General features: G+C 40.3%; 1 protein-coding gene across 4 annotated transcripts in view; it reads right to left on the reverse strand.

Moving 5' to 3' along the window:
- LOC126416489 (uncharacterized) overlaps positions 1–22,269 on the reverse strand; it is a 75,377-nt gene that overhangs the window by 25,130 nt on the left and 27,978 nt on the right. The window contains exon 3 of one of the 4 annotated variants that reach the window (XR_007575468.1): positions 22,089–22,147. The exons of the other annotated variants lie outside the window; for them this stretch is intronic. The gene's annotated coding sequence lies outside the window, so the exon portion shown is untranslated. Of the gene's footprint in view, positions 1–22,088; positions 22,148–22,269 lie in introns of those variants that run through there. 4 annotated transcript variants of the gene reach the window in all.

Consider the following 22,269-nt stretch of genomic DNA (forward strand, 5'->3'; position numbering starts at 1 on the left):
GGAAACATCCACAAGAGGTTGAAAAAGGTGTATGGAGATGCTGCTGTCGATCGCAGTACAGTTAATCGGTGGGCAAGCAGGTTGCGTGGTGAAAGCGGGCACAGCAATATTGAGGATTGTCCTCGCAGCGGCAGGCCTCGTACTGCACACACTCCAGAGAATGTGCAGTGTGTTAACGAATTGGTGACTGCTGACTGATGCTTATGTGACGACACTGAAGAAACTTCAAGCTCGACTGAGTCGTGTTTGACCATATCAGCAAAAGCAGGGTGTTTTGCTGTTGCATGACAACGCACGGCCACAGGTCAGTCAAAAAACCGTGGAAGCGATCACAAAACTTGGATGGACAACACTGAAACACCCGCCTTACAGCCCTAACCTGGATCCATGTGACTATCATCTTTCTGGGAAACTGAAAGACACTCTTCGTGGAACAAGGTTTGAAGATGATGACTCCCTTGTGCATGCTGCCAAACAGTGGCTCCAAAAGGTTGGTCCAGAATTTTACCATGCGGGTATACAGGCGCTGGTTCCAAGATGGCATAAGGCAGTTGAAGGGGTTGAAATTATGTGGAGAAATGAAAATATTGTTCCTAAAGGATGTATCTACACACTGTAAAACTTTCAAACATGTAGAATAAAAGATGGATTAAAAAAAAATAGTGTGCATTTCTTTTGGAGTGACACTCGTAGAACTATGCCATGTTGAAAGTTGGAGTAATAGCAAAATAGCAAATTATAATTTGGCAGAGTATGGGGGGGGGGGGGGGGGGAGTAAGACATGGAAACAATCTCCCTACCCACATGGTCCTCTCAGAACTGAAACCTGGATCCCCACAATAGAACATACGTTGTTTGCTGTGATACATAGTCATTCATCAATAACATTGCCCAGTTTGTTGCAATCATTAACAAAAAGTATACTTTGCTTATTAATGCTATGATGAGATTCAATGTGAAGTTATTATTTGTGAATGTGCCAAGAAGGAGACCACAAGCATTTTATGCAAATCCCTGGCACCTGACACCTGTGAAATACTGATGATTGTGATGACCCGTTTCATGTGGATAGCAAGCTCTACAAACAGCTAGAGGAGGTCACTTTGGGCAGTCTGTTAGTTGACAGTTCATTCGTGGAGAATTCTGAAAGACAGACATGGCAACTCGTAAACGTAAGGTGTGTTACAGGTATGTCAATGACACACACAAATGCAACTCACACACACATGACTGCAGTCGCGTGCACGTGTGTGTGTGTGTGTGTGTGTGTGTGTGTGTGTGTGTGTGTTTTTGTCATCTAATTTTGTCAAAGGCCTTACTGACCGAAAGCTTTATTTCTGACAGTCTTTTTGTTGTGCCTATCTGCGACTCGGCATCTCTGGTATATGGTGAGTAGGAACTTCCCTTTTCACAATATTGTTACTATATATTACACTTATTTACTTCCAGGATAAATTGTAGCTCCCTGCACCAATCATCAATTCTCTGTAAGTCTTCTGGCATTGCAAACTTCCTGTAGACATCAGCATCGTCTGCTTGTGGTGGTATGCACAACTGCCCATTCTGAGATGTGGTGCAGTTGAAGCAATATAAAACAAATGTATCCACACTTTTCAAATGTTCAGGTAAGCTTTAAAATAACGTTTTCAGAAGTCTAGCCTAGTCACCACAGCATCACCTGCATACGCATCCAATATACGTTGCACACATCTCCTCCTCCCCCCTCTCTGTCTCGACCTCTTCCTTCCTTGATCTCTCTGCCCGCCTCATCTTCCCAGCTCCATCTGTCCCACCTCCTCCTCCTCCTCCTCACTCTCTCTGTCTCTACATCTCATCTTACCCCTCTTTGTCCACTTCCTCTGCCTCTTCTCTCTAATTGCATCTCCTCCTCCCCCTCTCTCTGTCCATCTCGTCCTATTCCTCTCTGGCTTTCCACCCCCTCTCTCTGTCCACTTCACCCCCCCCCCTCACCCCCACCTTTTCTTGCCCATATCTCCACTGTTACGCAATCTAGAGGGTTGTAACCCCCACAGTGCTGATTCTCATATAGCAAGCAGTGCAGCATTTCATTGAAATCGCTCCAGTAGTTTAGGAGGAGGTGGTGGACTCTCTCTCTCTCTCTCTCTCTCTCTCTCTCTCTCTCTCATTCATTCTCTCTCTCCCCTCTTTTTGTTCATTTCCTTTCTCTGACCATTTCCTCCTCCCCTCTCTCTTCCCATTTCCGCCTCCCTCTTTTACTTTTCCACCTGCCCACTATCCCTCTACACCTTCCACCTCCCTCATGCATCTCCCTCTCCTCCATTCTCTCTGTCCATCCCCTCCTCTATCCATCTCAATTTTTCACCAGCCGTTCCCACTGGCACCCCAATAAAGTTCAGGAAAGCAGGCTGATATTACTCCAATATAGCACAACTGTCATGCAAGGCAGACTACATGCCGGGGACCAGAAAACAGTTGCTTGCCCATGACACGTAGGCTGCTGTGCAAAGCAGGTTGATTTGGCTGGTCAATTATGTTCCGACACAACATGCCTGTCATGTAGGGCAGCCTATACAACAGGGACTGAAAAAAAACACGTTTGTGCCCATATCTCCAACCCTATTGGAACTAGTTGGTTAGAAACCCCATAATGCTGATATTCATAAGGCTTGATGTTTCTGTGCCAGATTTGGTTGAAATCAATCCGGGGTTTGGGAGGAGATCCCAGACACACATACATACATTCTACTTTATGACACATACAAAAATCACACCCTGAAAACCCATTTTTAATTAGAGTGCATTCTTATTAGTTACAATTAGATTTTACTGAATGCCTTTGCTAAAACTAGAATTTACTGCTGGTCAAAAGTGAATGTCATTCAAAACTGGTTTTAACTTCACAAAACATATTTTGGCAAAAATGATTCAGTTAAAACTGTTTTGACCCTTACACGTGATGCAACAGAGTTAATTGTGATTGATCGAGTGACGTCCCCTGATTCAGGCGGGAAAAGTTGATCGAAAAGCAGCCCTCCTGGGCACATCTGTCCAGCACACACAGATCGACTGATATACATTTCTCACGGCGGGTGTAAATCAGGAAATGCGATAGAAAGAAGCATTTTTAAGATGGATATTACAGACTGGGGAACACAAAAAGTAAAACCTCTACAATAGGATTACAAATGAAACTTAGTGATACGTTAGTGGACAAAACTGAAGCTCAATTAACTGAAAGAGAGAGACAGAAACAGCTCAGGAAATTAAATCAGTCCAGAGTTATTAATATTTATGCATTGCTAAAGTTAACGACGTAAGAAAAGGCTACGAAGTACTGCTTACACGTAGACAAAATTTTGGATGTTACTGAAGCAGCTCATATGGCTGTTGATCACAGAGGCCAAGACAAACTAAAAACTGAAGCTTCAAGAAAATATGTGAACATTACAATATTTGAGTGTCCGTGTGCAAAACCTGTAAGCGTAAAATGAAGGTGAAGAAAAGGAACTTGTTTTGAAACCTATGCTTCATTCAGAAACGAACAGTCATTGACAAGTTAATCGAAACGACATGCAAATGCAAGAAGATAACAGATATAAGTTTATAATGCTATATGAGTACCACATGATAAAATTAGTTACCATGCACTGCAAAGCACAAGAGCCATGGAAGTGGCATGTCAATTAACAGGTATATTTTTGTGTTTGGTGCTCCTTGCCACTCTGATGATACCAAAGAATTTGTTAATTCTGTCACAAATGGTCTGACTTCATTTTGGCACTGCTGTAAACTGGTTCATGAAACCCAAGGCACAGCCAAAGTCAAAGTCCTATTGAACGCGCTAACCAAGGCATTGAAAAAGTGTTGGCTTTATGGATGCAAGATGACAATACCATAAATTGGTCAAACAGCTTTCCTTTTGAAATTGGTCAAACAGCCTTCCTTTTGCCTTTTGTACAGTTTGTGGAAAATCTGGCACTTCATTTTGGTATCAAGCAATCACCATATGAAGTCATGTTTGGTACAGTCCTGTGAACAGGACTTATGACTTCGAGTTTGTCTCTAGATGTTATTAAGGAAATATGAGACAGTTTTGACAGAGTCTTTAAGTAAAATTATTGTGATAGATGAAGCAAATGATATAGATATATTACATAACTCAAAAGAGGTAATGGCTTTAGCAGTGGTCAGCTGCAGTCAGTGAATAAGACCCAGAAGCCATATCTAGTACAAGTTCAGACTCTTAAATAATTGCAGATAGTGATACAGATCTAGAAGCTGCAGCTAGTGCAAACTGACAGTCCCAGATAACAGTAGCTAGACAAGACACTCATGAAAACTTGACAAACAGACCAAGAGAATAAAATAGGCTTTGGATTCAATACATATACCTATAGAAATCAGTAGTAATAGAATTATAGCAATTCCTAATGTCGATAGAGGAAAGAGAGATCTTCGCAGTATTATAGGAGTTGTTCTTCTAAAGGATGAACAAGGTCTCCACAAGACTGGAACAAAATATGGAATGCTTGACAAAATGGACTGTACTGTTGAACTGATTTCAATAATAAGGGCAGAATGTTGTTACTAACAGTTTCAGTGGCTCATTAGTTCAAAGCACTATTTAATGTTGCTAATATGCAAGTAATTCATTAATGTTTGAAGGTTTAATATTTTTACTGTAATACACATAGAGTGCAGAATCACCTATTAAATACCTAATCACTTGTTAAGTAAGCTAACTATACGTGTTTCTTCAGGTGCGAATTCGGTGTGTCCAAAGAAAAATTATTACTTTTAGAAGAAGTGCCAGAGACAAATTTCTTTTCAAGAACTGTTGCCAAGACAGCAGCCTTAGGAACAGGACAAGGATTTGTTTGCTGTGTGTACAAGCAGGCATATATGTTAAAAAGATACTTTTGCAAGGAAAAAAAGGCAACCTGTATAACTCAAAACTTACTTGTTCCCTTTTTTATTAAGACTCAAGCTACTTTCGTTAAATGTATCAGATTAATTCACATATTTTTAATGTATGATTATTTTCATTTCACATTTTTTAATTACTGCTGCCGACAATGCTCTGTAAACAATACTTTTCTTTTCTTTTCTTTCTTTTTTTTTTTTTTTTAAATTCCAGTCAACATGTAATTGGTTTTGATTGAATTGTTTCCCCCAAACAAGTTTCTCAAGCTAATGTGCCAGTTTCATCTAACTTTCAAAGTTAAAACTGGGTTCATCTAAAATTCAAACCTTTATAGTGGTATGTTCTAGTTATATATAGGAAATTATACAAAGGCATTCAATATAAACTAGTTTTAACTAGAGAAAACACATTCTAACTAAAAATCAGTTTTGACTGCAACATATGTAATGGCCCTGTAAGGCTCTTTTTGGGTACCCCAAAATTACTTTCACACCTCTTGATTTTGTCTTGTTAAGAATTAAGAATAACACACTGAGTTCTCTCTCCTAGAATGTCCTGAATCCTGTCACAAATCTGGTCCACTACTCAACAGGCTCATATTTTGTTCACTAAGTGACAATGTGAAACACCATTGAATGCCTTCCTAAATTTCAGGAACATTACGTCAACTTAGATGTCTTTGCCTATGGTCCTCTGAACATCATGGATAAACAGTGTGAGCTGAGTTTCACAAGATTTCTGTTTGCAGAATTAATATTGGTTTTTATAGAGTACATTTTCAGTCTCCAGAAATATCATAATGCATGAGCACAGAAAATGTCCCATAACAATATAATGAAAAGGGTAATTGTTGCTCACCATATAGTGGAGATGCTGAGTCACAGAAAGGCACAACAAAAGACTGGCGGAAAGTTTGTAGCTTTCGGCCAACAAGGCTTTGTCGAAAGTAGACAACATACACACACGCACACACTCATGCAAACACAACTCGAACACACATATGACCACGGTCTCTGGCAGCTAGAGCACTGCAAGCAGCAGGGCATTATGGGAGAAGCAACTGTTTGAGGGTAAGGATGAGATTAGGGTGAGGAGGGGGAGGGATAGCAGGGTAAGGGTTGGGGACGGTAAAGTGCTACTGGGAGTGTGCAAGGACAAGGTGGAGAGTGGGGGCAGCTACATACAGTTGGGAGGTTATATGGAGAGTGGGGTTTGCAGAAAAGGAGAGACTGTGGTGGAATAGAGGGTTGTGTAGGTACTGGGAATAGGAGCAGGGAAGGGGCTAGATGGATAAGACAATCACTAATGAAGGTTGATACCAGGAGGGTTAGGGGAATGTAGAACATATTGCAGGGAGAAAACTCACCTGCGCAATTCAGAAGAACGGGTGTTGGTGGTAGGATACAAATGGCACAGGCTGTGAAACAGTCATTGTAATGGAGAGTGTCATGTTGCGCAGTGTGTTCAGCAGGAGGGTAGTCCAGCTGTTTCTTGGCCACAGTTTGTTGGCAGCCAATCATGCAGACAGACAGCTTGTTGGATGTCATGCCCATTTAGAATGCAGCGCAGTGGTTGCAGCTTAGCTTGTAGATCACATGACTGTTTTCACAGGTCGCCCTGCCTTTGACAGGGTAGGTGATGTACTTGACAGAACTGAGGTAGACAGTGGTGGGAGGCTATATGGGACATGTCTTCTATCTAGGTCTACTACAGGAATATGAGACACGAGGCAAAGCCCCGGGAACAGGGGTTCCAGTTATTCAACACTTCCCAAAGCCCCCACCTACCGGCCAAAGAGGAGTGTTCACCTCATGACTCAGTATCAACCAGGACTGGAGCAACTGAATTACATTCTATGCCAATTTTTTTACTATCTCTCATGTCCTGAAATGAAAAAATTTCCTACCCACTGTCCTTCCCATAGTGGTATTTCTGCCACCCTCCAAACCTTCACAATATCCTCTTCCATCCCTACACAACCCCTGCTGCCAGGCCCTTGCCTCATGGTTCATATCCCTGTTATAGACCTAGATGCAAGACATGGACCATACATCCTCCCAACACCACCTACTCCTCCTCTCACAAACATCACCTATCCCATCAAAGGCAGGGCGACCTGTGAAACCAGTCATGTGATCTACAAGCTAGGCTGCAATGAATGTGCTGCATTCTAAGTGGGCATGACAACCAATAAGCTGTTTGTCCACATGAATGGCCACAGTTTGTCGGACCACCCTGTTGCTGAGCATGCTGCCTACCATGACATCCTTCATTTCAGTCACTGCTTCACAACCTGTGTCATCTGGATCCTTCACACCAACACCAGATTTCTGAATTGCACAGCTGGGAACTCTCCCTGCAATGTATCCTACTTCTCTCCTTTTCTGCAAACCCCCCTCCTCCTATGCCCTATCTTACCTTCCGACTGCTCCTAGCTGCCCCACTCCCCAACTCGTCTCTGCACACTCCCAGCATCACTTTACTGTCCTTTACCCTTACCCTGCTGTCCCTCCCCCTCCCTACCCCAGCCTCCCCCTTACCCCCAAAAGGTTTTGCCTCTCCCATAATGCCCTGCTGCTTGCAGTCTGGTGCTAGCTGCCAGAGACCATGGTCATATCTGTGTGTGAGTGCATGCATGTGTGTATGTTGTCTACTTTTGACAAGGGCCTTGATTGCCAAAAACTACTAACTTCCTGGAAGATTAAAACTGTGTGCCAGACTGAGACTTGAACTCAGGACCTTTGCCTTTCGCTGGCAAGTGCTCTACCATCTGAGCTACCCAAGCACGACTCATGACCCATCTTCACAGCTTCAATTCTGCCAGTACCTAGTCTCCTACTTTCCAAACTTCACAGAAGCTCTTCTGCGAACCTTGCAGTACTAACACTCCTGGAAGAAAGGATATTGCAGAGACATGTCTTATCCACAGCCCAGGGGATGTTTCCAGAATGAGATATTCACTCTGCAGTGGGGTGCGTGCTGATATGAAACTTCCTGGTAGGAGTGCTAGTTCTGCAACGTTCACAGAAGAGCTCCTGTAAAGTTTGGAAGGTAGGAGATGAGGTACTGGCAGAACTGAAGCTGTAAGGACAGGTCGTGAATCGTGCTTGGGTAGCTCAGATGGTAGAACACTTGCCCGTGAAAGGCAAAGGTCCCTAGTTCGAGTCTCGGTCAAGCACACAGTTTTAATCTGCCAGAAAGTTTCATATCAGTGCACACTCCACTGCAGAGTGAAAATCTCACTCACTAAGTCTACTAACTTTCCGACAGTCTTTCTGTTGTGCCTTTCTGTGACTCAGCGTCTGCACTATATGGTGAGTAGCAGCTGTCCTTTTCATTATACTGTCACAGTCCATCCTGAATTTCCATTGTTTGATTTTGAAAAACTGTTTTATGTCTGCAATATATGTCTATAATTGTGCGCACCTGTTTGATGACCCCTGTTGGAAACAGGAATGATGTGCTTTTTCCAGTTGTTTGGCACCTTTCATTATTCCAGCTTACAAAGAAAAGCTACTCATAGGAGGAGACCAAGTTCTTTTATGCAGTCTCTGTAGAATTTCTCAGGTATTTCATCCTGTCCAGATAACTTTCTGTTATTGAGCAGTTTTAGTCAGTATTCTATTCAGCAACCATTTATCTCAATTTCTGCATTTTGGTGTGATGACTGAAAGGAAGAACTGTATCATGATCCTCCATAGTGAAACAATTTTGGAGTACTGACCTCTCTTTTTGGAGTGATTATAGTCACTGAGGGACTGAATAGATGATGTGAACCAGCATACTGATTTTATGTAAGACCATAACTCCTTAGTCAGATCTGTCCCCTATTTACCTTCCCCACTACTGATCTCACATTGTTTCTTAATGTTACCCTTAAAAATTTTGACAATGTGACAGGCTACGGAAATTTACCAATATAATCAGACACTACTGATTTCTTTGAGTTTGTTAGGAGCATTATCTTACATTTATTTTTTACATTCAGTGAGCTATGTCACTTTACTATAGGCAACATCATGGTCAGCATACAATGAGTGTGCTGCATTGTGTATATTTAGCACACTGGCAGTCTTATTTCATTTCTTTGTAACACACCTGATGTTCTTTGGCCACCCCTTCTGTTGAATGTTCACTGCTCAGTATAATAAACTGGTTTCTACAAGTTTAAAAATTCCTTGAGCTAATGTATATTTGTGAAGATACTACATATGATCATACCTTGATTATCTGCCAACAATGTAGTACACAGTCAAACACCTTTCAGGAATCTACTAACATAGTATCATCTTTTTCATCTTCCAAGACTCCACAAACACAGTATCACTTTTCATCAGTGTCCACTATTTACAACTTATCGTGCGTGAGAAGATCGAGTTCTTTTTAACAAACCTGTTCCAATTCATTGAAACAAGCTTCTTTTCCCTTTTTCATTGTGTGCTCTAGGATCCAAAACAGGTGGACATTAGATATATTGGTACATGATTCTGTGCGATCCATTCTTTGATCCTCCTTATAAAGAGAGTGACCTGCACTCTTTTCCAGTGGTGTGGGATTTAATGCTGTATGAGAAAGTGTTAAGCAATATAAGTTTTGAAACAGGCTGATTCTGCAGAGAATAATGGGCAAATATACTGAGAAAGGAGTGTAAAAAATCCACATTTGCTGAAGAGGCATCTGTACCGTTGTCTGCTGTATGTAGTTTCTTTATTGCTTGAAGCAAGCAAGAGAGATTCATGATGTCGCTGCTGTTATATTCTCTATTCAGCAGTCTACAGAACTATGAAAATAAATGTGTGATGTATCCACATACAATGTCTGACTACGGCTTGAAAATGTATGGGGAGAGCATATGCTTTTCATCCAAGAATTCCTGACTGCTGGAAACAGTAAATTTCTGGAAGAATTATTTGTGTTATAAACACTATTTGGTTACTTGTCAATAGTAAGTGATGTCATAAATGTACAGAGTCTAGCTGAAATTTCTTAATGCATTCCACAACTACGCTTCATATGTTCCAGTTAGTTATTCTCTAAATTTTTTTTTTAATGACTAACCTGATCTTGGCATTTGCAACCTTTCACTCTTCTCAGAAATTACATGTCAGTTGACTGTACTTTACTTTGCTTTTATCCCTCTTTATTGTAACCCCAGTTTCACTCCCCTACAGTAAAGATATCACATCCATAGTTTTATAAAACTTTGTTTTTGTTTCCTCTCTGACTCTGTTCTGTAAGGTTCTAGTACTAGTGTCACATATATACTGAAACTGAAAGCTTGTTGTCTATATCTCTATTATGCTGATATCTTATTAGGCTTCCTAAGTAGTTAACCATGTTAACATGTTTAATTATTCTGTCACTGATAATTTTTGATTTGATTGGCTCAATTCCTTTAAATGCCTTTACCTTCATTTTATTAATTGAGATTTCCATACAGTATTCTTTGCCCAGCGAATGCAGCTCATGAGCTTATGTATGGCTTATTGTAACTGATTTTCACTGTCAGATACAAAAAAATGATGGGCTGCAAAAAGACAAATGTTCATGATTCTGTACTGTGTTATCTGTAAACTTGAATGTACTTATTGTATTTCAGCAATGTATATATTAAATAATGTCAGTGATAAACTGCACCCTTGTCTGATACTCTTATTCTATCAAATATAACATTCTTGCATCTATTTTTTTTTTATTTTAGTGTCTGTGTACATATCTTCCAGAAACTTTATGATGTGTTTCGGATAATCTCACTTTTCTAGTGTGCTCCATAGCTTTTGACTATATACTGTACTGAAGGCTTTTATGTTATCTATGAAGACTATAATCATGTCCATATTAAAATTGTGCCTTTTCTCTACTGTTTTATAATGCTTTCCACCGAAAATATGTACTATAATGGTACAATTGATTCATTCCATAACACAGTGAGAGGTCACAATTATGATCCACAGAAATTAACTAACCAAGTGTTTCTCTTTTCCTCTGTCTGTGCTTTTGTCTGTACAAATGGTTCATCACAAAATTTTAAAAGGCAATAGTGTTCTGTTTCCAGAGTGCAAACAGTTCTAACCCACACAAATTTTCAAACTGTTGTACACTGTTAAAGAGGGTTATCTAAAAAAGGAACGAGAAACAGAAAACAACTCTTGTTCACAGAACAGCAACAATGAGCACAACCTCCAGATTCCTGCTTGCCTCCATGGTCATTCAACAACACTGCAATAAGCAAAGTGTCACTAAGACATATATAGAATTCCTACCACTTGAGAAGTATGTCACACCACAGATCATTGAGGAAACCATTGTGAATCAACACAATCTTACAAAGATGGTCAAGAAATTAAAACACTCAGCTTCATCAAGTGTCACGGCTTTTGTGATGTGGAAACATTAATATAGTCCTGGAAAGTTCTGAGTTGAATATAACAATGGTAACTGCATCTCAAACCACCTTATAGTTGAGGTGTAGAGTGGTTAATAAACATGCCGCTTTCGCGAAGAGAGAGAGAGAGAGAGAGAGAGAGAGAGAGAGAGAGAGAGAGAGAGAGAGAGACAGGCAGCATGCACAGCTGTCATATATACAGGGTGAGTCAGGAGGAAAGATATATGCTTTGACAGGTGATATTACTCGTGATTCTGGACAAAAAAACTTCTAATAAACATATGCCCATCTCTTAACTGTCCCCAGGTAAACCAATGAAAACAGCTAGGAATGGGAAAGGTGCAGGTGACAGTAAATTATGGTACTGTTATGTTATGGTTTGTTTAACTGTGTACATTTTCTCACAGAAGATGTTCAAACAGTCCACCGTCAACTTCAATGCATATTGCTACTCTCGTAGACAGGTGTTGTGTCACCGGTTGGAGCTCAGTTTTGCATTCCTTTAACTGGGTACAAACATGTAAAATTCAAGCGAGAAATTCCTCTCTTGTGTCCACCACTCTGCACTTGTAGCCATCGCTCTTCAGCTGCCCCCCCCCCCTCCCCCCCTCAAACAGTAATCCAGTGGGGTAAGATTGGGTGACCTCGGTGGCCAAGCAATGACTCTACAGCGACCAGAATACGTTGTGTTGAGATACTGTGTCACTGGCCGTACTGAATGTGTCGGAGGTCTGTCATGCTGAAAGTACATACAAGTCCATGTTGCCAAAGGGGTATTCTCCAAGTATTCTGGTAACACATTTTGAAGAAACTCAAAATACCATGTCCCAGTAAGACGGTTATCTAAAACAACTGGGTTTGTCACCAATAATACCGCACCACACGTTGACTGAGAAATGTCATCTAAAATTCGTTTCCACAGTAGCGTGCACATTTTCATTTTTCCATACATGAGAGCTGCGCATGTTGTTGATTCCGTTGTGGGTAAATGTTGATTCTTCAGTGAACAGAATATGTGGAATTAATCGCTCATCAGCAATGATCCATTGACAGAATTCTTGCTGGGCGGCAGCATCTCCTTCATGCAGATGTTGTACACTCTGCCAATGAAAGGGATACAGACTGTGCTTGTGTACTGTGTGTATCACTCGTGTTTGTGGAACACCAAGTTGGGCTGCAATTTTTCTAGAGCTAGTAGTAGGTTGCGTGTTCCACTACTTGAAGAATGTTCTTAACTTCATGAAGAGTTTGTTGTACGGGACGTTCAGAGACAACATTTATGCTGGGAAGTGCACCACACTGATGCAATCCGTGGAACACCCTGCTATCTGGCACCCTGCATTTTGGAAATCGTTGTCGGTATTCTCGCACAGCAGCTGGAATTGCCATTGGACGAACCATAGACAAACGCCATGTCAGCGTACTCTGCATGTGTGAAGATCCATGGCATTTTCATAACACAAACCGTATTCGTTGTTCACATAACAACACTGTAGTACCGAGACTTGAGGTAAACTGTACCATGCACAAGTGAGCTGCATACTGATACAGTTAGTAAGGACAACGCTTACATGTTTCCTATTCCCAGTTGTTTTCATTAGTTTACCCAGAAACAGGTAAGAAAAGGGCATATGTTTATTAGGAGATTTTTGTTCAGAATCACCACTAGTATCACCCCTCAAAGCATGTACCTTTCCTCCTGACTAACCCTGTATTTAGTCTGCAGCAGAGTTTGCTTGACTGAACTGCAGTGCTGAGACAAAGCAGCAGCAGCAGAGAGTGAGTGAGTGTGTGTGTGTGTGTGTGTGTGTGTGTGTGTGTATGTGTGTGTGTGGTGGGGGGGGGGGGGGGGGAGGGGGGGCACGCACAGCAGGGGGGCAGGGGTGTCTATTGCAGAAGATGACCTTCTTGCCGCAAGCTTAATGTTTTTAATAGTCTTTACATACTTATAATATAGATATAGCTGTAAAACACGTGATACCAAAATGCATCCTCCCAATGGATGTTGGTAAATAAAACTAAAAACTGTCACACTACACTTTCTGTCAATATGTTCAGGCTAATATCACTAGAGTAGAGTGATACACAATGAAGGTTTGTCTGTATAATTTATAAATATTTCATGAACTATGACGAATTAAAGCCTCCCACCACTGTAAAAATGATGCTATTACCATCTAGTTGTGTATGGCAGGACTTTATTCACAAGGGAGGCCTGTGGGCCCAAGAGACAGGGCCAGGCCAGTGAGAGCCACTGTAGCCAGGAGAGGCTGGCAAGAGCCGCCACCCACTTTGTAAGTGACCTGTGATACAGAACCTGTCAGATATTAAGAACATATTTATGAAGTATTTGTGAGAAACAAACTACGACTGTTCCCAGCTTTTACAGACCATTGAAATGAGTGTCATTTCAATCCTAAGAAAAAAATGTTTATGGCTAACATCATGAATCAACAACAAGAAAGAGAAATTCTCTTTTTATAGTTGCCTGGAGGCACTAGCACACACATTTTTAAATAATCTACTACTCCCAAAAGTGAGATCTGGTGGACAAATTCCTCTCACTCTAGCACTGTCTCACATTGTTATGTTTTGTTTCAAGGTGCAAAAACAACTAAGCTCGTATGTGCCCCTTTCAGAACTGTAAAACACAAATATGACAAGGGAGGTATGAGTGACTACATTTCAAACCCAATTGTCAGAAGGAAAGACAGTTAAAAAAAGCAGGGACTTTCTGTTGGAGGAAGGGCCACAAAATACGCTATAGAGACAACAGAGGTCCTGACTAAAGATTAAATGTCCTTCACCATATTGCTTCGATGAATAAAAAGTAAAATGCGGTTGACAGCATCGTTCACTAAAATGGCCGATAATGCAGAAGGCAAACATAAACTAGAATGTAAGTGGTTAAAAACAGGGCATTTCTTCAGGAAAGGGTGAACCATCGAAGTTTGATGGCAATGGGCACAAACTGGTGGGGCACCACCACTTAACAAATGGCAATGGCTAAAACGACAGTGCCCAAAACGTAACCAAGCTAAAAGGCCACGAGGAAGTCGGCCAAGCCGCTGGGAGGGATTTAATTCCTCAGGAAAGGAAGACCAGTGGTGATGCCAAAGTGACACCACCTGCTGACAGACAGCAATACAGAGATCATTGGAGGGAATGTAAGAACTAGCATGCTGAGGTACGAGGACTGCTGCCTCGGCAGCAGTGTCAGCGGCCTTGTTTCCCATTAGACTGACGTGACCGGGGTTGCACATAAACATCACAGTGACTCCATCAAGAGTGAGAAACTGAACGCTCCCTGGACCCGCTGCACTAATGGATAGACAGTGTACAGTACACAAAGGCTCCAAAAGTTGGAGCAAATGACACAACTGAAAAGCCTTTGTCACCGGGTGCACTCAATGGCCTGATATGAGGTGAAGATCTCTGCTGTAAATACCGAGCAGTTTCTGGAAGCTGAAACCGCAAAAATCATGAGTGCCAATGATGAAGGTACACCTAACACCGTGGTCATTCCGAGAGCCACCAATGTACACAAAGGTACTGTCGTGAAGCTCTGCGCGAAGGTAGAGAAATTTACAGTGATAGAGCGAGTCTGGAGTTGTGTCCTTAGGAAGCGAATGAAGTCCGAGGTGAACACGGGCCACTAAATGAAGCCAAGGTGGTGATGGGTTCACACTGGGGAAATTGGCAGGTAGCGTGAAGTTAAGGTGCCAGAGCACGATTTTCAGACTGAAGTCAGCTGATAGGTATACCTGCTTAAAGGAAGTCCCTCTAACTAAGGGCTCACCTTCAGAGGATGTCACGTTTCCAAGTAGAGAAGGAACTAGCATATTTCATCAAAATATAAGGCTCATTAGAGATAATGTTAGTGAACTGCTTATAGGTGTTGACTCTGAAATTATTGGTATATTGGAGCACCACTTAAATAATTTGACAATTCAGAGGCTTCCTTTACCAGGATACAGCTCAAGGAGTTCCTTGAAGGGTGGAGGAGTGGCCATGTACGTAAAAAACAGTATTCCATTTGAGTTCATAGATGTATCATGGCATTGCGCTGAACAGATATTTGAATGTTGTGTAGGGGCAGTTGAATTTAGTTAAACTAAACTTCTAATAGTTGTTGTTTATAGGTCCCTTCAGAGCATTTCTGCTCAAGCTAGAAAGGTTTCTTGATTCACTTTATAGGAAGTCCCAGATATTAATTATATGTGGTGGCCTCGATATTAATTTTGTATACGATGGTGCAAGAAAAAGGAAGTTAGTAGTTCTCCTAAATTCATATGATCTGATGCAGACTGTCTTTTTTCCAACTAGGATGCAGGAGAACAGTAGCACAGCCATAGACAATATTTTTATTCATTCTTCATTACTAGATGGGCATTCTGTTAGTAAAAGGGTGAATGGCCTTTCATACCATGATGGACAAGTTTAACACTAAAAGCTTTTAGTACTTTAGTACTCAAACAAATGTCACATATAATTAAATAATAAACTATGTAGGAAGTTAACCCAACAGCAATAGAGTTTTTTAAACCTCGCCAAGGAACAAGAGTGGCAGGATGTTTAAAGTGGTGATAACATAGATGATAAATACAATGCTTTCCTTAACACATTTCTCATGCTCTTTGAGAGTTGCTTTCCATTAGAATCCTCTAAACTGGGTACTAGTAGTAAAAGGCAGCCCAGGTGGCTGACTAGTGGGATAAGGATATCATGTAGAACAAAGCAGGAATTATATCAAAATATTACAAGCATTCACAATAAAGGTACAGTAGCCCATTACAAACAGTACTGTAAGGTACTTAAAAATGTTATTAGGAAGGCAAAGAGTATGTGGCATGCAAATAGAATAGCTAATTCACAGGATAAAATTAAAACCATACGGTCAGTTGAGAAGGGAAGTGTCTGGTCAGCAGCACAAGGTCGACGATATAAAGTCAGTTCGTAGTAAAAATCGCAGTATCACCATAAGAGAAGTTGCTGATGATGCCAGCATATGCTTTAGCACAAGCCCAGCAATATTTTTGGCATGAAATGCATAGCAAAAACTTTTTTCCCAAATTGTTTAATTTCGACCAAAAACAACTTGCGTAGTCATCGCTCAGGAATTGCTGAACATAGTCAACAATGATCCAGAACTTCTAATAAAGTTAATAACAGGTCACGAAACATGGATACACAGGTGTGACATTGAAACCAAGGGCCAGTCGTCCCAATGGAAACTGCCTGAAGAGCCAAGACCAAAAAAAATTGTCAAGTTCAATCACATGTGAAGGTTCTTCTCACTGTTTTCTTCAATTACAATAGAAGAGTGCATCATGAGTTTTTGCCTTATGGATGCCCAGTCAATAAGGAATACTACCTGGAAGTTATGCACCATTTACGTGAAGCAATCTGAAGAAAATGACCAGAATTGTGGCAAAACCACAGTCGGACATTGCATCACGACAATGCTCAACCTCACACCTCAATGTTTCTTCATGATTTTTCGTTGGAAACAAAAATATTCTGTTACCTCACCCACTGTATTTATCAGATGTGGCCCCAAGCAACTTCTTTCTATTCCCGAGGCTGAAGAGAACTGTGAAAAGATATTGTTTTGCCACCATTGATGAAATAAAAACACAATTGCTGAAGGAGCTGAACACCATAACAAAAAGCAAGTTCCAGAAGTGCTTCCGTGATTGGAAAAAGCGCTAGCACAAGTGTATTATATTTGAGGGGGATTACTTTGAAAGGCAGACAGCTGATGTTGATCAATGAATAAAACCTGGTTAAGAAAAACAAAAATTCCAGTTACTTGTTGACCATATCTCGTATAACATTTTTACTGCTCTGAAGAACAATGAAAGTTTGAAGTGCAGGAAATCTTCAATATTTTTTATTCACATGTTTGCTGATAATTACTTCACCTTTAGGGTTCTTACACCATTCATAGGAGTGCGTTGAAACTTTGATGAGTTGGGCACATGAACATGAAGATTTCTGTGGGCATAAGACCAACCTGTCACCTATGGGGATGGGTTTGAAGAGGGCTGACAAAGCTGTGCACAGGGAGCAATTTCAATCAAATTTGTTTATACATGACTCATTATTTGAATAATTATATCATGGGAGTAATATACTCCAACCACTCATAGGAGTGAGAAAACGTGACGTGTAAAAATATTCAACAACCACCAACACTAGTACCAAATCCATAGTTTTCAGGGTCACTAGACATATTGGTGACAGTCATTATGACATTTTATCCCTTGAGATGGCAGTAGTGGTGCTGGAGTGTGCACAGACAATGACATATCAGCATATCTCCATAATACCTGACAGAATTTCTGCCAAAATTGGCATGCATATCATTTGTTATCAGGATAAATTTACTGCAACTTACCACTGTGGCTGATGGTGTGGGTGAAAAGGGATGACATAAAAGCATAAATGAGGAACACCTAGAGCAATTTCAAACAAACTTGCTATAAACGTGTATAAAAATACTGTGGGAGTAAGGCAATCCTACTAACACAAAAGATGGGGAGGGGATAGCAGGTGACAATGGGAAGTGGCGAAACCCAGAAATGTCCAAAAATGACCTGTTGGCATTTCTTTCCTACAGTTAGTTTACTGGAATACTTCAAACGTATGAAACGGCATTATGTCATTCAGCACATCAACCACATCATGAGAACGAAAACTGCAGCAAATCAATAATTTTGCCACTGTGTTTTGGAGCCAAAGATCATACCAGATGGCTCAATACCACAGATACATTTTATGTCCTGTCTAGAGGTGCTTGGTGTAGAACAGCAGAAAATTAGACAGTTGTCAGTAAAAGTCCTTTTCCTTGAACTAATGATTGATTACTGGTGGAATTACAAGTTTCCTCAGAATTCAAACTAAATAGTAGGGCAAAATTCACTAGAGGTACAAATGAAGTACATGTGCAAATATCTGTGAAATATGTTAAATTTATGTGAAATATATATAACACATTTGCATATTCGGGCGAAACTGTGGGCAAAAAATTTTCAAGTGTGTAGATTAAATCTGAAAAATCAGTACTATTCACATGGTCCGTTATGCTCATGAGTACGGCAGTCAACAAATTTGTTTGTTTTTATAGAAAATGGAAGGACCGAAAACACTGTATATCCCAAAGTATTTGAATACACATTTTACACTATATTTAATGCATACCACAAATCAGTGTCTTTCATTTATTTTGTACATGAAATTGTGCCTGCTTTATATACCTACTTAGAAGAAGCATTACACTTCATGGTGTGCACAGCTCGTATTAAAATAAATTTTAGGGGCACCTCTGGTAACATTTCCATACAAATGAAGTGACTACTTCATTGCAGTAGTCTACTCTACTATGAGCTGGTGGATAGCCAAACAAATACCCCAATGTTATATTTAAATTGAAGGGTATCATTGCTGTTAGCTGCACTAGTACATTATGTGGAATTAGTGGCAATGAGTGAAAATGTGTACCGGACGAGGATTCAAACCCGGGATCTTCTGTTTAGAAGGCATGTGCATTAACCACTGTGCCATCTGGGATATGTCTGAAAGAACAGACACCATGCATTTATATGATCGATACACCTAGCTGGGCAATGGATCCACCTTCTTCAGTGCTGATGCACTAATATATCTACATCTACATCGATAATCCACAAGCCATCGTACGGTGCATGGCAGACGATACCCTGTACCACTACCTGTCATTTCCTTTCCTGTTCCACTTGCAAATAGAGCAAGGAAAAAATGACTGTCTACATTCCTCCACGAGCCCTATTTTCTCGTATATAATCTTCGTGGTCCCTACATGCAATGTACGTTGGCAGCAGAAGAATCGTTCAGTAGTCAGCTACAAATGTCAGTTCTCTAAATTTTTTCAGCAGTGTTTCTTGAAAGGAACATCACATATTCTCCAGAGATTCCCATTTGAGTCCCCGAAGCATCTCCATAACACTTACATGTTTTTCAAACCTACTGGTAACAAATCTAGCAGCCTGTCTCTGAATTGCTTCGATGTCTTCCTTCATTCCAACCTGGTATGAACCCCAAACACTCAAGCAGTACTCAAGAACAGGTCACACCAGCATCCTATATTCTGTCTGCTTTACGGGTGAACCATTCTTTCCTAAAATTCTCCCAATAAACTGAAGTTGACCATTCGCCTTCTTTACCACAGTTCTCGCATGCTCGTTCCACTTTATATCACTTTGCAACATTACAGCCAGATATTTAAATGACTTGACTGTCAAGCAGGACACTAGTAATACTCTATCCGATCATTACAGGTTTGATCATCCTACTCACTCGCATTAAATTACATTTTTCCACATTTAGGGCTAGCTACCATTAATAACACCAACTGGAAATTTTGTCTATGTCATCTTATATGTACCTACAGTCACTCAACTTCGACACCTTACCGTACACCACACCGTCATCAGCAAACAACAGCAGACTGCTGCCCACCCTGTCCGCCAAATCATTTATGTATATAGAGAACGGCAGCAGTCCTAAGACACATCCCTGGGGTACTCCTGACAAAACCTTTGTCTCTGATGAACACTCACCAAGTACAACATACTGGGTTCTATTACTTAAGAAGTCTTCGCACCTCTCGCATATCTGTGAACTTATTCCGTATGCTCGTACCTTCGTTAACAGCCTGCAATGGGGCACCTTGTCAAATGCTTTCTGGAAATCTAGAAATATGGAATCTGCCTGTTGCCCTTCACCCATTGTTCTCAATATATTATGTGCGAAAGGGGCAATCTGTGTTTCGCACGAGCAATGCTTTTAAAACCGTGCTGATTTGTGGACATAAGCTTCTCAGTCTGAAGAAAGTTTATTATATTCAAACTGAGAATACATTAACGGATTTTGCAGCAAACCAAAGTTAGAAATATTGGTCTGTAATTTTGCAATTCCATTTTTTTTTACCCTTCTTATGTACTTACTGGAGCCACCTGCACTTTTTCCTAGTTGCTTGGGACTTTATGCAGGGCAAGAGATTCACGACAAATGCAAGCTAGGTAAGGAGCCAATGTCATAGAGTACTCTTTTTAAAGCAAAATTGGGATTCCATCTGGACCTGGCGATTTTTATTTGCTTTCAAACCTTTCAGTTGTTTCTCTATGCCAGGTGTCTATTCTTTCGGACATGTCTAAAGGAACAGACACCACGTGTTAATAAAATATCAAACAGTTTGTTCTTTAGTTGCCATTTGTATTTTCTCTCAGACTTAACATGAAACCCAACTCTGGTGTTGATTTGAGTATGTGAAAATTGGCAGCAAGCTAGACTGACATTTTAATTACAGCTTAACTGGTAGGTTGTGCCTTCATTGAGCCAATGTAGCAAAATGTGTTAGTTTTGATTTGCCATTATACAGTTCCCAGCAAAAGAAATAAGATACACAATTGCGTACTTCATATTAAGCAACACACACACAGCAATTTATATTTCTGTGATGGAGAAGAAACAATTTCCAGTCTACTTGGATGCAATTATAGAAAGAGGGAAAGAGCTACTGAATTGCATGGCTGCTTTTACTGCCACTTCAAAGTAGTACAGACCACTGAGGTATGCAACTGATGTCGCAGTCAGAGCTGAGAAAGCAGAAAATATGATAAATCGAGGAACGTTCAAAAATTAAAGTTTGCACATAAACCTACTACTGACTCAGTGACTGCACCGAATGTAATACTTTCAGACTTGTGATGCACAAATGGTTTTCATATACACATAATGTTTGAGCCTGTAACAATCACTGCAGGCTTGTTGCCATCCACCGTCAAACTTCTAGCAGAATATTTAAGAATGCGCAAAAAACATCTGTTACAGATTGGGGCTACTGTCTGTTATGCCCTGTAAGTTCGGATGGGTCATCTGATTGAGCAGAATTAATCCTGAATGATTAATGAACCACGTGATCAGTGTACAGGTTTTGTGTATGATGATATTCAGGGTACTGGCAAGGACTACTTGTTGACACTACTATTTGACTCTACAAGCAGTCACAAGATACACGGAGGGCTAAATAAACTGATGTTTAAGTGAGACCAATGAAATGATATTTAAATGATTATGGTGATGAGTGAATAGAATATGTGCCAAATATAATGTATCTTATTTCTGTAATCTGTTAACAAATGTTTCCAGATGACAAAGTATTTTTTTTTTTAATTTTCTAAATGACCACTATACTTATGCATACTGATAATTAATTGAAATCACACCAGCTTGCAGAGGATGACTTTGGGGACATAAAAAGTTCCCAAAATTTAATGAGGTCATATTTTCCAAGAGTAACCTTCTAGTCTCCTCTGTTTTAGTGTCAGACTGATTAAAAGTAGTGTCCAATTACTAGTTCCCAAATTAAAGCATATCTTTTTACTCAGAAAAAGTGGTTTATTTACACAGACATAACTACTACATATTTACAAATAAAATGCATTAGGCACAACAGCAATTCACTTTTTCTCAGCTTGCTCCAGAGCTTTCAGCATTTCTACATCTCTCTTGCGTTGCAGCTGTTCCGCAAACTCTTGGATTTGTTTTCTATGCTGTGCACTCTCAGGGGGATACAATTCTCTTCTTGTCTTAATAACCCACTCTTCAAAGTATTCTGGCTGATTAAAAAAATGAAACATAGCAACAGGAAATGAAAGATATATTGCCATTTTTGCAGCTTCAAGTTTCCAGCCTCCCATTATCTGCTCCTTTTTTATAACAACCTGAAGTAATAAATAGACTGTACAGTTTGTTCTGTCACATTAATATCTTCTATGATAATAAAGGAAATGTTCCCCATAGAAACAATATACCTGCAAAAGTAGAAATAATAATTACTTCACACTTTATTCGTTGTGTCAAATTTTAATGTAAATGTAAGTTCTATAAAAGTTTTTATTGGCAATTAGATATTCCACCAATCATTCCATACCAA

Source organism: Schistocerca serialis, chromosome 8 (assembly GCF_023864345.2).
Source record: "Schistocerca serialis cubense isolate TAMUIC-IGC-003099 chromosome 8, iqSchSeri2.2, whole genome shotgun sequence".
Taxonomy (NCBI): Eukaryota; Metazoa; Arthropoda; class Insecta; order Orthoptera; family Acrididae; genus Schistocerca; species Schistocerca serialis.